The 13456-nt window shown below is 36.3% G+C and overlaps 1 pseudogene; it reads right to left on the bottom strand.

Annotated features, from left to right (window-relative positions):
* Window positions 1–5356: 5356 nt before the first annotated feature.
* On the bottom strand, window positions 5357–7658 carry LOC113107930 (transmembrane protein 26-like; annotated as a pseudogene).
* Window positions 7659–13456: the final 5798 nt, after the last annotated feature.

The raw sequence follows: 13456 nt of genomic DNA on the forward strand, positions 1-13456 counted from the left end.
GTAAATGTGTCAAACTTATTTCTAGAATCAGTATCTGGGTTCTTAATACACATAGAGAGAGAATTTGTTCACAGTAGACTACAGCAGCTACCAAATATGAGGTTTATCATTATGAACTGCGTTTTCTGTCATCTCATGACAGTATGGCATCTCATTCTTTTGATTGCATGTGATGCTTGCTAAATATATTTTGTCAATTATGGTGACAAATATCTCAGCGGGCATGTCACAAAGTCATCTTATCATTATTCTTGGATGATCTCATTGAAGTGTCATCAGGTTGATGACTTCAATAAGCTCTGTGTTTTCTGAGTAATTCATGTGAAAAGATTCAGAAAAATGTCCACCCACGAGTCTGCCCTCTGCCCGGAAATTATAGACCTTAGACACATCAGCTTGAGCCATGAAAATGTGTGGAAAGAGTGTGGGAGTTTTGGGGAAATGCTTTTTGCTGAATGTGAAAGTGCATGCCCGGAGCAAAATTGCTTAGAGGATGTTCTTTCATATCTCAGGAGACTTAAATGACCTCTCAATTTTCATATCAATCAAAAAATAAAGGTGTTGGGAGCGACCTCCACTAGTGCTTTTGATAAAAGAGTTCATACTGAAATCTCTGACTGACGATTGCAGACTTTGATATCTAAAACTCTAGAGGAGACTCGTGCAAAGTCACTGGGGTATTTTACTCAAGAGAAAAATCTGAGCAGCAGGGGAATTAAGAATTAAGCTCATACATTTTATCTCATGGCTGTCTAAAGGAGATTGAGACATTAAAGAGATCTCCTTCATGATTTTTTTTACTATTGATGAATTCTGCATGCAGCCATTGAATGATCTTTACATTGACAGTGATCTCCAGTGGCAAAACAAGCAGAAACTTATTTTCAATGAAAACAGAAAAGATAAGCTTACTTTGTGCAAACTGATGAAAAGCTACAACAAGCAATGGTTGTGAAAATAATAGAGTTCTCATGGTCGGCTTTATGTTAGATACTCTATTCAAATGAAGGCAAAATTCGTAAAATTAATAGGATCTGTGAAGTTTTTTTTTTTTTTTTACCCAAATTCAGGTATAAGTCTGAAAACAATATTGTAAAAACTCAGCAATGGTCTCTGATGCATGCATTATTCCCAGTTCTTTCACTTTTCTCTAGAATTTTGATTTTTAAGTAACAAGAGCTTGATTTGTTATCTAAAAAGAATCAGAATTTTTTGTTGTTGTTGTTGTTTGTTTTACTTATATTCTTACAACAAAAAGCAGCAAACTGTTCAAATGTTCTGGTTAAAATGTTATGATTGCGTAAATGCTTTTATGACATATCTGCATTGCATGCTCCTTCACATACAGTATATATTATATAAGATGTAAGAAAATTTCAATACAGTTGAATCAGAAATAGTATTCATTCTATAGGATTGACTTCCTTTGGAGCCAGTCTCTAGTGGCCAGTCGATGAATTGCAGTTCAAATCACTTCCATGTTGGTTATAAGGGAGAGACCTGGGGTCCATTCTTCACCTCGCTAAATACATCTGAGAGGATTTGAAAGATTCCAGATCGTGATCTGTGGCTAATTTGGTTCTTCAAATGAATTTGTGGATTTAATTAAATATCTGGATTAAATTGATTAGTCCCTGAAAAAGATTAGTCCCTGAAAAGGGCAGATATATAGATACTCGAGACCACAATCAGTAATGCAGCGATTGGCTGGTGGCAAGACATCAACGTAATGACATCATATTGTATAATTTAAAAAATACAGTAAAAAATAAAGACACCTGACAAAAAAACTTGACCAATTTCTGGAAACAGCCAAGCTAACAAACCTACATAAATGTAATAATAGATAAATGAAATGTGCACTGTTTTTATGTTTTTACATGATTCCCAATTATTCATATTAATGTTTCTAGTATTTGTACAGGCTTAAATTTTTTATTTCAGTGTTGTAGTTAGCAAGTCATTTAATTTGATCTTTGACGCAAATTGTTACATGACAGCATTAATTAAAGTATCTGAAAGGGATACTCCACCGTAGATGTGATGTGAAAAGATGAAATAAGCCTGCACCCTGAGCAGGTTTAGGGCCTTTTCATAGTCAACGCGAGAAATGCGAGCAAGCAACGCGAGCGACGCGCTCCCTTTCATAGACTAAACAGTGAACGGAAGCGTCACGGGTGATGCATGTATGCAATACACCGCTCACGCAACAGGGGGTAGTAGAGTCGGGTGATATTAATAGAGTCGGGTCGCGTGATATTCAGATCACAATGGCAACTGAAGAGGAGTGTATTCTGTTGCTGATGAACTATCGTATAAATGTGGATGAATACGTATAAGTTCGCATAATTTTTCCTCTTCGCCCGCCATTGTATTCAAACCTTCTTCTTCTGTAAACACAATATACTTGAATTAATCTACAATACTTGCAATGTCGCCCCCACCGACAACGCATAGTATTGCGTGAATCGGCGCGCCGCGTATCAAAAACTAGGACGACACATTTGGCTACGCATAATGGTGGCCGAATCGTAACGATGCGTAGACTCGGGGATGCGTTTGCGTACAGATGCGTTGACTATGAAACGGCCCTTAAGCTTAAGGACCTGTTGCAATGACAGCAACTCCAGAATGAGCTTTAAAGAACCAACCAATCCAAGATCATGCCAAATAATCGTTAATTCTCATGCCGGCAGAAATCGGAAGCTGGTAAAGGGATGCTGTTTGCGGGGAGTTACAAACTTAAGGCAGCAGCTTCGCGTTTCACTCATAGCTTTTTAACACTTTTTTTTAAAGTTGAACTTCTTGTAACTTGAGAGCTGTTCTTTTAGAACTCCATGCTGCAGCAAAAGTTGCAATAAGTCAGATCAGCGTGCCTGTCTAGCACATTTAGCTACATAGAAGACAATCGCTTATAGCCTGTTAAATATGGTCGCCAATCCCACACACAGACTGTGTGAACACAGCCGGAGTCAAAGTTAAAAAAAAACTGGTATTTTTAATTTAAAATATTTAAAATCTGTTAATTGTTAGCCATGACAGTGGCAGCGGGTGAGTGCAGTGCAGTGGGTGAGCAGCAGAGGGGGTGGAAAAAGAGAGTAAATGCCGTCATATGTTGAATCATCTGATAAAAAGCCCCAGGGAAAGTGATGGACAGCTCATGATGTATGAGCCTTAAATTATGCAAAATACATGTGTGATGACTGCAGACGATTTAGATCAGCTTGAGGGGGAAATAGGCAGAAAGTTTAATTTGATTCTTTATGAGAGAAATAAATGAATTTTATAAATGTACTACAAAACAGTGGCATTTACTGTCAGATTACTTATAGATTGTAAAGTATAGCTGTCACATTGCACCACTTTGGTGCTTTGTGCTCCCAGTCGCTAACATGCAGCTTCACTCATTTATAAATATGCCATAAAATAGTTCAAGTTAAGTGCTATTACTCTATATCTTGGAAAAAGGACTGACAGTAACAAGAACTGATCAAATTTCTTAGTACAGATGGAGTTGAGGCAGCGAGTGGATGTTTAAGGCCTGTTTCACATTGACAGCCCAATGTGAGCCTGCTGTTGCAGTTCCAAGCCGCTTTTTTCACATATGTGCTGCTTATATATGCATTATGAATCAGAGGAAAAGTTAGTCATGGGATTCTTGTCAAGTGTTGTTCTACAGGTATGCACCTGTTCATTTAAAGCTAGTCATTACTTGACAGTATTATCTGCTTTAAATGAAAGAATATTAAGATATAAGTATTTACATGTGGGTTTGTGTGTTTTCTCTATTAGTTCACCCGATACTGTCGTCATTTACTCATTCTCATGTGATTCCAAACTTGTATGACTTTCTCCTGCAGTACACAAAAAATTATTTTTTGTCCTTAGAGTGGAAGTTAACAGGGTTTTGAATGTTGTTTTGAACTCCTTCCATAACGTGCACAAATGTGTTAAAACATCCATCAAAATATCTTCTTCTGAGTCCAGGAAAAAGAAAGTTGTGAGAGAAGTTTTGAGGGTGTTTAAAAGATTCATTTGACGTTTCTTACATTTTCTATCTTAAACCTTTCCGAACTGGAAATCCCTGCACACTTTCCTTTCTGAACCTTTCTATACCTTTTGAACAAAAAGTAACTTCCTTCCATTTTGGATCTGAACCTTTCCAAACCGTTCATAGCTGCACACTTTCTTTTCCTCCTCTCCTCTCTTCTGTCTATCTAGGGCAGGTGGTTGTCTAACCGTTTGATCAGCTGACTGTGTCTCCTCCCACGAGTTCAAATCTCATTAAAGCATGCAGTTTATCTCTCTCCTCCAACAATCTGCTCTTCACTCTCCTTTCTTTACCTTTTACTTTCTCCTTCTCTCACTCTCTCTCATTCTCCATCCTCGCTGTATCCAGCACATTACAGTATCCACAGAGCACTCGATTTTGGGCAAAGGACTTTGAAAATGAGAATGTGCTCTCTGGGGAGCTGAGGGGAGGCAGGAAAAGATGCAGGACAGTTTCATTGTGTTATGATGTTTTCGGTGGACTTTAATTGTTTCTGATTTATTTTAATGGAGAGCTGAGTACAGAGAGAGAGAGAGAGAGAGAGAAACACAAGAAAGAAAGACTGTTGCCCTGATTTTGTCTGGTTCTTTTGTCACAGGCACTGTCAGCCATCACAGGAATGAAAGATTTTGTGAAAGAACAACACTAATGACAGCGCTCTCTTTGAGGTGTTTCCCTCTCTGTCTTATTCTGTTCACGTCTGTCAGGTTTCTTTCTCTCTTTTAGCTTGTCCAGCTATCTGAGAGCTTGTAAAAACAAACAATAACATGTAGATAGACAGACAGATATCATGACGGTACATACTCTTACTGATATCCTAATTATCTGCCGTTCTAATAAACCACGTACGCGTTTCCTGCTTTTAATCTCATGACTGACAGGAGATGTGTATTCCAATCTCACTGATTTTTTAGCATGCTATTTTGGTTTTCATGACAGTACTTCAATCAAACATGTCAGCGTCAAAAAGATACAAAAGCTCTGATCAAGAAGAAAGGCTTGAACTTTGAGTAATGAGACAGCCGTGGACAGATATTTCCCAAACATCAGGAGGCACTCAGGAACTGATTTGTTACCTATTGATCTGATGTTAGATGCTGAAATGTCACAGGTTGCTGTGTGCGTCAAGGTACAGCTGAAGAGGCGTCGTGATCTCCAGAGCAATTTCCGAATTTCAAGAGCTCTGTCCTCACATTGAGTTTGTTCACACTACCATCTGCTGGCCTCGCGTGGTATAGCAGCCGCTGCCTATTGTGCTGTATTGTGTTGCACATGCTAGCTGTCAGCTTTTTAAATAATATAATCTCAGAATCTAAAGCTCTGAATCCTATTGATAAAAATAAATTTTCGTTTAAGTTTAACCTTCAAAAACTTTTAAACATACAAGGCACTTTAAAAATAAATTCTCTAGAGTCAGATTTACAGACAGATGGATAGATAGTTGTGACAGGTCACATGACTCAGTTCTGCTCCCTGGATTGCTCTGCTCAAAGTGGACAACATAGATCCTGTAGACCTCCAGCAAAACAATGAGGATGTTCTTGCATGTGAAGAAGATCATCATCATCATCATCATCATCTGGTTCAAAACATTCTCATGTATCAAGAGATACAGACGGTAAATCAGGAGTGGTGCATCCTGCAGACCCATCATTAGCAGAAGGCTCCAGGCTTCACTAGAGCAACAGGAAACAGTCCGTCCCAGCTTGCCCAGGCTGGGTGCTGTCTGTCTGAACCCCCACCTGGACCTTGGGACGGCTGGTCTGGGTAAGAACAAGAGGAAACTGCATAAAGTCCCAGGAGAGCAAACTTAGCCCAACAATGATCATGGCCAATGATCATGGCCTGCTTGGTCTTCACTTGTGGCTTAAACATGTCCAAGAAGTCCAGGATATCAGCTCCAAGCCCCACGTAAACCATGAGGAGCTGGGATAGTTGGTCATGTGACATGTCGCCCTTCGGCATCAGCCAGCGGCCCAGGACCAAAATGATCAATATGGTCTGCTCCAGATCCCTCACGCAGTTCGCAGGATCAAGTTCTGCACACCCCTGTCTCACACACACACAAATAGGCTAATCACCATGGTAACAGAGCAGACAGTGAGAGCACAAAGCAAGACTGTGATAATTTGAATGGATGTATCAAAATTGCTGTTAAGATGTTATTGTAGCACTGGATTAAAAAGGTTCTAACAGTTTATTAGGAAAAAGGATTGCTTTGACTAATTGGAGTGTCTGAACAAAAGATTCATTGGATTAATTTAGGATTAATTTAATGAGAGGACAACTAAGATGAAATGGTTTTAAAAAAAGTTTTTCAGTAAAGTCGCTGATTAGCTTTTGCAGCATTTTCTTAGAAAATACTCAGCTTTCCTCCCACACAAAGTCACGACAAAAAAAAAAAAATATCACAGTCATCGATATTTAAAAATATTCTGATTATTCCGATACAAATCTGTCAAAGGATAAGATAAAGTCTAAACCTTTTAAAACCTTGGATGTAAGCTTAAAGGAAAGGTTCAGCCAAAAATGAACATTTTGTCATCCTTTACTCTCATGCTGTTCCAAACCTGTATAAGTTTCTTTCTTATGTTGAACTCAAAAGAAGACTTTCTGAAGAATTTTGAAGAACCAAACAATTGTTGGTACCCATGGACTTTCCCATAGCAGGGAAAAAATACTATGGAAGTCAATGGGGACCATCAACTATCTGAATACCAGCATTCTTAAAAATATATACTTTCATGTTCAACATAATAAACAAACTCATACAAGTTTGGAATGACATGAGGGTGAGTAAATGAATGCCCTATAAGATTAAATTAAATGTAAACCATTTTATTGTTAAGATTTACTAGTGTAGAATTTGTTATATTCGACAACTTTTAGTTAGACAGCATTAAATCCTTTCATGTTATTCTTAAAACAAAAATTAAGAGAAACTTAATTCTTAATGAAATAATTAATTCTAAGAAATATCTTCTTTTTTTTCAGAAAAAGATTATAATCTGGTCTGATTCTAAGTGAAAGTTATTGTACATGCTTCAATATTGGTATAGCCAAATTTTGCAATAAAGACTTTAATGCCTGAATCTACATGCCCTGGTTACTGCTGTGGACATCAGGCAGTGTTACAGGAAACCAGCATGTTCAGATCTGTGGTGCTGTGATTATTAGTGTGGGGGATTTGTGCTTTTTGTACAAGGCCTGCAGGTCAAAGGTAATCCTGAGCTTTCTACCACTCCTAATCTATTAATCTTCCGCATTCATGTTTTTTCCCCAAGAATTGCAAACATTTTACAGAAGACAGTCTGCCTTATGCATTCATCAATATCCATCTGAGCATTTTATGTTTCTTTCTTTCCCAGAAATATGAGGGCTAAAACACCCAACAACAGCAAAGAGAGACAGAGACCCTGAGTGATTTTATTAGAAGCTGAACTTCTTCTTTTTTTTTTCTGGTCAAATCAGAGTGTTTTCCACCCAGCATTGTTACCCGCAATTCTTCAGAATTTGTCCTCAAGCTGCTGGGCAGAATGGACTGTAGGATGTTCAGTTCCAGGAACCAGATCGAGGGAATCTCAGTGCTCAGATATAGAAACACCATAGGTGAGAACCTGCAGAAGGGTGGAACATCACATCAATGGATGGATGGATGGATGGATGGTTGAACTTGGCTATACTTAACTTTCTACTTAGTAAAGCCACTAAACAATTGTATGCGTGTCAGATTCTTCTGATTGGGTGGTAAAGCTGGGTCACACCATAGAGTCCGGTGCTGCAGGCACATCAGCCCAACGCAGACTGCAAATTACTCCCATTAGCGATGCAAATCCCCACTGACACAGGCAAGCCTCTCTAAAGAGCACAGAGACTTCAAAGTGTAGTGTGCAGAAGAGATAGTATGAAATGTAGTACGGCAGAAAAGGAGAGATAAAAAGGTTCAGATGGAGATCATGATAGAGCGGAGGAAAGGAGACTGCTCTCAGCAGGTCCTCCATCCATGTCAGTGGCTGGGCAGAGTCTAATTAATACATTTCAATGTACTGTACATACCTTTTTTTTAAAAAGTGACTGAATGTGATGTGCTGCTCTGTGTGATTGCAAAGGTTGTTTTTTCGAGAGAAGGGGTTATTATTATCACCCATCCCCACAAGACAGAAGTGTTGAGCTTGAAGGAAAGAGTGTAATTTCCCACATTCTCGTTAGTGTTAATCGTTATTATGGCACCCTGCTTCTGAGCCCTGCATCTTTTTGTACCAGAATATTTGGAGTAACTCAGTGAAGTTAGTTTAAAAGGGATTCTCTTTGTTTCTGAGACTGTTGAATCAAGCGGTAAAGCTATTTTTGCCAAACACAACACGTCCTACACAGTCAGTGAAAAGAGTCCTTATTAATTCACCAAAAAAGAAAAATTCTGTCATTGTTTTCTCACCCACTTGTCATTACAAACTTTTTTTTTTTCACAAAAGATGATATTTATATGATATATTAATTGTTGGATCAATTATATACAGTATTTTTAAGTCTTCAAAGTGGATATAATGTGACTGGTCAGGTCAAAGACTTCATATATTTTGTCCAATGCATCAAAAATCTGTTCATGTCATTAGAAATCGATTGCCTTCTTGTTAATCTTAAAATCTTAACATTTTGCTTGTTATTTAAAAGAATTCCTACTTTGACTCAACAAAGATTAAGTGAATTGTCAAAAGTGATAGTAAAGAAAAAAAATAATTAAAATACTTTTCAATTAAACTTTTTATTCATTAAAGAATCTTGAAAAAATGTAGCATGGTTTCTTCAAATGTATTAAGCGGCAAAACTGTTTTCAACATTAATAATAATAATTATAATAATAATAATGTTTCTTCAGCATCAAATAAGCATGTAAGAATGATTTCTGAAGGATCGTGTGCTGAGAATTCAGCTCTGCCTCACAGGAATAAATGTCATTTGAAAATATATTCAAATACAAAACAGAAATTTTGTTAATTGTAATAATATTTCACAATATTTCTGTATTTATTTTTGATCAACTGCATTCAGGATTGGTAAGCATAAGAGACAATTCAAAACATTATTAAAAAACCAGTTACATTTTATTTTAAATCTCATATACAACAGAATACAATTATATCAGATTTACAGTACTTTCAGTGGGTTCAGCTAAAGGATCCAGACTCAAATACTCAAGTGACTGTTATAAAATATATTTGTTTTCATAGATTTATAAAACAAAAGCTTCTACCATATCCACAACCCTCTGTCTACCCCTGAGTTGGAGACAGTCCTTTTTAACTGCAAACAAAACTTATCCCCCATGAGGTTTCAGGGACTGCTTCTGGATATGAATGGGTCTGCGTGTGTCTTGTGTAGATAAAAAGCAGTCTTTTGGAAAAGAGTAGGATGGAGTGTGTGTGTGTGTGTGTGTGTGCCTGGAAATGTTTGTTTCTGTGCATTTGAGGTTATTGTTACTGAACATGTCACAGATAACACTTCCTGCTGCCATATGATCATCCATTATGATGTCATCCTTAAGGGCCCAAAGAAGAAAGTTATCTGCAAAGAGGATCCAGTCTTTCAGACAACATTTTCAGACACATTTTACACATACACGCCTTAACATGTGCCTTGATAAGACCCCTCCACAGAAAAACATAGGCAATACAACCTCTTCAGTTGACTTGGGATCATATGCTATTAAAAATAAGATTCAGAATCTTTTTTTTTTTTTCTTTATTAGTTCTCAGACATGACAAATCATTAAGAAAATCAATAAACACTGTTGAAATAGACTTGAAATATTTTGTACTGTTCAACTCATACACACATTTCTACTATAGGTATAAAATACACTTTTTTAATGGTCACAAAGATCATTTTAAAGGCAATGTAGGCTACTAGCTTAGCCTGTATATCATGTACACTGTTTAGAATATAGCAACAGATGTTGATGTACCCACGTTTTGAATGATTCTGTTGAGTAAATGATTCAGTGAGAGTAACTTGTTTCATTAATAAATGAATCAGAATTTTTTAACGAATCGGTTGAATGAATGCTTCGTATTACTTAATAAAATTCCCCGTCTGGCAAAGTGATGCACAGAAAGATTCACTGAAGTGCTGTTTTTCAGTTAGTATCATTATCTTAAGTGTTTTTGTTTGTTTTCCCCCCATTTTTTTGAACAGAAACACTGAATGAACAAAACAAAGTCCACCACCAGTCCAGAAAAAATGTTCAGTTAAAATGACTAATATGCTTTCAAACATGGATATCAATGTTTTTTTTCTTCTAATTACTTAAGTTCTATCATTAAATAATACTTTATCATAATGCTTGACTGACTGATGTTAATCGTGTATTTTCAGATATTTAAAAAACTGTGCCACTTTACAAACATATATATATATATATATATATATAAAATGATTTATGTTTATATCAGTCTGGTGAGAAAACTAAAATATTTACCAGCCAATGTCGATTCAATTGCCAAGGTGTCTGTATAGGGTTGCCTAACTACTCATCTACAGCTCTGCATAGTTCAAAATCGAAGAATTTTTAATCCTAATAAGAATATTTACTGTTGTCAGCCACTTTGTAAATACACAGTTTGAACATTAACACTGCACTGTGCTTAGAGCTAAATAAAAAATTTAAATGATGATTAAATTAAAATTTATTGTACCTAAAAGTTAAATAAAAACTGTACTTAAATGTAAAGAAAGAAAGAAAAAAACTTTACTCAAATAAAGATTCAATTCAAATGTATTGTGTTTTAACATTACTTTTTTAACATTGCTTTTTATTTAATTTTGTGATTCCTCTGCGTACTACTAGTGATACTCATACCACACTTTGAGAATCACTGATTTAGATGGTTCTTTTTTAATGAATCAAAAACACGTTCAGCACAACGTCTGATCTATAACAGAGAACATTTATATAGTTCAGTGATCACAGCCAGTAGTCCAAATCCCTAATGAATGTCTCCTATGAGCTGATTCTCTTTAGTGAATTTTAGTGAATCAAAAAAAAAAGAAAATCCATTGTAGCCTGATTCCTGGGTGAATGATTCTTATGAACTTGGACTTTCTAGTAAATCAGAGCTGTTTATGAATAAATTTGACTCATTACTTTTACATTACATCCACCTCAAAATGAACCAAAAACTGTGCTGTATGTGTAGCATGATGTGCTCATGACCCAAAACAGAATTGGCACTGGTGGAGTGAATCAATGCCATATATAATACATCAAAACCAAATGTATTCAGCACAATTTTTATGAAGTAGAATCATTTACATTACCTTTTTTTACACAAGATTTTTCACATTATAAGAGTCTCAGTGACATCTATATGTTACTGTATGTGCTGCCACCTGCAGGAATGCGTATACAGTATGTCAGCACAGACTAACTCCTTCACACCACACAATAAATCTAGAGAGTAGCACATTACATCAGAAGTGAACATTTGTTTAGGGAGGACAGGCTGTCAGGGGTGAAGACAAACTGTGTTTGTGGATGGATTGAGTGGCCATTTATTTTGGTCATTAAGGAATCCATCCCTACTCCTAGCTAGGCCCATCAACCTCACTACCCACTGCTATTTATGGACCCTCTCAGAGCGCTTCTGTCATTCTCCTTCATGAAATCATCAGCATTTTCATGAGGGGAGAGGATGGGAAAATGCCTACACTTTCAGATATCTCTCAGGGGACCGCCGGATATCTACGAATGATAGAATAGCTTTTGATGAAATGGTCCATCAGCACTCAGCTGCCTTTATAGTCTCCTCAGCAGAGGCTATCTGTGATGAAGGATGCTGTCAGTGTCTTTATATAGGCTATGTGATAAAAAAACATCAGACGTTAGATATTTGGATGTACATGAATGTATGTATACACAGAACACAGTCAAAGAAACCCAGCCAACAATGGATAAAAAAGGACAAAAAACATATTTTGCATAAATGTATAATGTTGAAAAATCTTTCTATTTCAGTTAAATGCTAAATTATTTGGAACTTTCTACTGATCAAATAAAACTGAAAAAAAAGTTTTGACATTGATAATAATATTAATAAATGCTTCTTGAGCTGCAAATCAATATTATAATGATTTCTGAAGGATCGTGTGACACTGAAGACTAGAGTAATGGTGCTGAAAATTCAGCTTTGCGATCACAGGAATAAATTGAATTCTAAAATATATTTAGATAGAAAACTTGAAAGTGTAAAAAAAAAATTATTACAGTTAAAGTATTAATGTTAAAGTGTAAAGTGTATGTATTTTGAATCAAATAAATGCCGCCTTGATGAGTTTAAAACATCTAAATGTTCAAACAAATAGAGTGACCTCAAAAACTACATTTTTAAGTTTGACTTAAAATGCATAAACTACTCTGCAATTGAAAAAATTTTATTTATTTTTTTAATTAAACTGCTAACCATTTAGTCCCAAGATAAACTCACTTGAAGTCTCACTATATTTGACACTATACTGGGCTTTTTGGGCTACTGTATTTACACTTACAGGCATCAAACTCTACCAGCTGATAATGCAATACCAACATTTTACCACAGGGAAGCAGTCTCTAATAGAAGGAGACAGTTTGGGTAGCAAAGCACAAAGAATTGGACCCTCTTTCAATAATTGAACTGATTTTCCCCTCTTGATCTTCTAATGGGCTGGATTGATGCCAGAAATCTGAATGGAACAGATGCTAGCTGGAATTCATCCACCCGCTTCATATAGTGATCAGCACTGATGAGGAAGATGAGGAACATTTCAAATATTACGTGGGGCCACTGGTATTTTGCTGATGATCTGATTCTAATATCTAATATTAACCCTATGATTATTAAGGTATATTTAAATCTAGCCTAAACTATAAAGCACTCAGCCGCCTGCAAGTTGAAATTCTTCAGGAGTCTCTTAGAAGTTCTCCCGTGTGGTTGATCTTGTTTAAGGCTCGGTTTGTAGTTAAAAGTAAAGTTTCACGGGAGGCAATAGTAACGATAAAATCTCTTATTTTATTGATTACAATACAAAGCAGTTAATGCAAAAATAAAACAAAAATCAACTAAGTTAGAAGTTTTATAATCACACTCTTCAGCAACAATACTGTTGTTAAGCACCCCTCATTAGGGTATCAGGTGTCCTTCACGCTTAATTTCCTTTTTGCTAACAACCTATTAATTCCCTGATTAAGGTAATTTCTTTTAATATATAATCTATTTTAGTGTGTGCACTAGATCATCCAACCTTCATTACTAATTTATCTCTTGGATCTTTGTCTTTTTCATAATGTAATACTCTCCATAAACCTTTAAACTAAGAGTATGTTGCAAGATTTTTTTTCTCAACTACATTTAAGTCCCCAGTTCCTGCAATTGT

The sequence above is a fragment of the Carassius auratus genome, chromosome 8 (genome assembly GCF_003368295.1).
Source record: "Carassius auratus strain Wakin chromosome 8, ASM336829v1, whole genome shotgun sequence".
In the NCBI taxonomy this organism is placed as follows: Eukaryota; Metazoa; Chordata; class Actinopteri; order Cypriniformes; family Cyprinidae; genus Carassius; species Carassius auratus.